The sequence below is a fragment of the Apus apus genome, chromosome 5 (assembly GCF_020740795.1).
Source record: "Apus apus isolate bApuApu2 chromosome 5, bApuApu2.pri.cur, whole genome shotgun sequence".
Taxonomy (NCBI): Eukaryota; Metazoa; Chordata; class Aves; order Apodiformes; family Apodidae; genus Apus; species Apus apus.
Window position 1 is genome coordinate 49,150,468 of NC_067286.1, and position 2,976 is coordinate 49,153,443.

A 2,976-nucleotide genomic window follows, 5' to 3' on the forward strand; every position below is an offset into this window, starting at 1 on the left:
CCACTGAAAAGGAAGGGCCAGCCGAGGCGCTTTGGAAGAGGCCGGCAGAAGGCGCGGGGCCTGCCGATGTGCGAGCAGCGACCCAGGCGCAGCGACGCAGCCCGAGCTGAGAAGCGGGACAGTTACTGCACTTGCGAACCGACGTAAACGGGGGCCAAAACCTCGAACTTCCCCCGGGACCCCCCGGTCCCGCAGCGGCGCGGCGTGCCGCGGGGCTGCTCCGCCGAGCGGCCGCTGCGTGGCAGGCGAGATCAGCAGCAGGGCTGGCCGCGGCGGGGCCGGGCGGGCGCGCGGGCCGCGGCTGCCGGCGCCATCTTGCGCGGCCGCGGCGGGGGCGCCGCGGGGCGGGCAGCGCCCCGGGCGGGCGGCGCGGCGGGGAGCGGCGGGGAGCGGCGGGGAGGCGCGCAGGGAGCCCGGGGGAGGCGGTCGGTTCAGGTAAAGGCGCAGCCCCGGCGGCTGGCAGGCGTTGTGCGGGGCAGGAGAGCGCGGCCCTGCCTGCCTCCCCGCGGGCGCGGCGGGGCCCGGGGCGCGGGGCGGCTGCGGCCTGCGGGGCGTGCGGGGCAGCCGCGCGAGGGGCTGAAAACCGGGCTTGGAGGTAATGCCCTCCCCAGAGGACAAGAAGTAGAACTCCAGGGGGGTCCTGTTGGCGCGACAAGAAGAAGGAAAAAACGGCTTTTGCCCCTCTTGCGATCCACCGTCCCGTAAAAGAAACGGAGAAGTTGTTGATTCGTATTTGGAGTAGGGAGCCCTGTGTTTAGGAAATGCCAGACTTTGTGAAAAACATGCTTTCAGAACATCGCAGTTACTAACACAGTCAGATGCCACAATAAAAAAGTTTTCTCAAGACCTAAAAATACTACGGAACGGTCAGTCCGTGTTGTTGCTGCAAACTCGAGACAAAATTACAGTTTTAAAATTTCATTTTCATTTTAAATTGGATTTTCCAGGCAATGTATAATAAGAAATCAAAATAAACCCTTTTGTTTTGGGTTGACTAAAATATTTTCAGTTCTACCCAAACCAAAATAATTTTCCATTTGTTTAGTTTGGCCACTGAACTGAAAAGCTAGTATGTAATTCTCCATACATAAGGGCAAAAAAAGACACAATAAGGACAAGCAAGGTTTTAATTAGCTCCACTTCAGTATTTAAGATGGATGCTGAATGGAATTAGTGACAGAATACTTATGTCCTGATCTGGATTTTAAATAAAAACGCAATTATTTTTTTTCATGTTAATTTTGAATTAGCTACTAAAAGCTTTAGAAGTGAGTCAGGGCTTCTTTGAAATAATCTTCACATACATAGAGAGAAAAGATGGCACCAGCTCAGTGTGCTTGTAGACAACAGAAATAAACAGAGTTGGCAATACAAAATAAAAGACAACTGTGATTGTCTATGATGTAATGTGGGTAATAAGTCACGGTCTCAGCAGATTTGCTTAAGTATTGACGAACTAAAGGAAAAAAAAAATAAACAAAACAATCCAGACCTACATCTCTTAACTAAAGCCATCATATCAAAACACTTCAGGCAACACCAGACTGTGTTTAGAGAATGGTGTTGAACATAACCATGGGAACAATTGATGCTGACATACAAGACTACAAAAAGAGCAAAAGCACAGAAACACCCATATGGATTTGCAGAAGTTTCAGGAAATGTGATCCTAATTTTAAGCAAATGTTTTTGATAGAAACTCATGAAAATGAAAAATTTAAGGACTGCAAATATAAATATTCACTTCTTATTTGCTCATTATGGAAACATTTGGAAATTCTGTAATGGTTCTGTGCCTTATACCCTGTTTGGAGAAGACTTCTGCCTTACAAACCTCTGCTACATTACAAAGACCTATTTCCTGTTTGTCTTCCATTTCTCACAGTATAGTCTTAGAGAACCATGATACTAGTTCTGAAAGACAACATGCATATGAGCTGGCTTTTATGAAATGTGTAGGATGTATTTCCAGCATATGAGTGTGAGCTTTAGCCTCAATGGGTCTACTTAACTTGCTAAAAAATTCAGTTAAGCTGGCCTGATGGGATGACTATCAGCATAAGACTGTAAGTCCCTCCTTTCTACAAGCAACAGCTTTGCACTGGTTACAGGTTAAACAGGTTTGCAACTGAACAGGAAAGAATAACAGAAAGCTTCGGTGTTGGTCAACTGAAGACACTATTGCTGCAATAAATGACTGTGACAAGACAGACTACTTCCTTGGACATCTGATCCTCTGGCTAAAGTTCAAGAGAGAAGTTTGAGTGTACATGGAATGAGGAACCAGACTCCAGCTGTCAATGGCCAAAGGAGTCATAAACAGCCAAATGGAACAAACAAAAGATCCTAGAGTAAGAAAAAAACAGCACTGTTACTCAGATTTTCTCAGTTCACAAAGACGTGCTTGTGATCTTTTTACATGAACCTAATAATTTGCTGGTTCTTTTGACACTGGTTTTCATTGTGCACTGCAAAGTGAAGAGCAGAGAGGCACTTAATAAACAGTCATTAGTCTGTACCAAGCCTCTGCTCATTTTTTTAGCTACATCCAAATGTTGATGCTGTAGAATTTGATGCAGAATATATGAACTACGGTAAAATCTATTAGGGGAGAAAAAAACAAATGAAAAAAAATACTATTCTTACGATTGCGAAGACAATCATGGAAATATCAACCAAGTGTGTCAGATTCCTAAGTCCATAGCCAGCCAAAACCAGTAACACTAGGGGGGTGAACTTCATCTCTCCATCTAAGTGGGCTATTAACATTTTTCCCTGTAGGTTTCCAAGTCACTATTCGTTGCGGATCTCCACTGTTGGTCATTCTAAGAGATGCATCCTTCAGGAGTTTCTGTCCCAGGACAACTTGCTTTGATGAGCTACTTACTTTGATTTGCTACTCAAGTTGCTCTTCAAAAGGCAGAATTGACAAAGCTTGGTTTTATTTATGCTATTGATGATTAGGTTGTTTCCAGG

At 45.8% G+C, this 2,976-nt stretch overlaps 1 long non-coding RNA gene across 1 annotated transcript; it reads left to right on the forward strand.

Moving 5' to 3' along the window:
• Positions 1-380: 380 nt before the first annotated feature.
• Positions 381-2,516, forward strand: LOC127385956 (uncharacterized). Its single transcript, XR_007889783.1, has 2 exons — positions 381-435; positions 2,112-2,516. It is a non-coding gene; the product is annotated as an uncharacterized LOC127385956 (long non-coding RNA).
• The last annotated feature ends 460 nt before the right edge of the window (positions 2,517-2,976 follow it).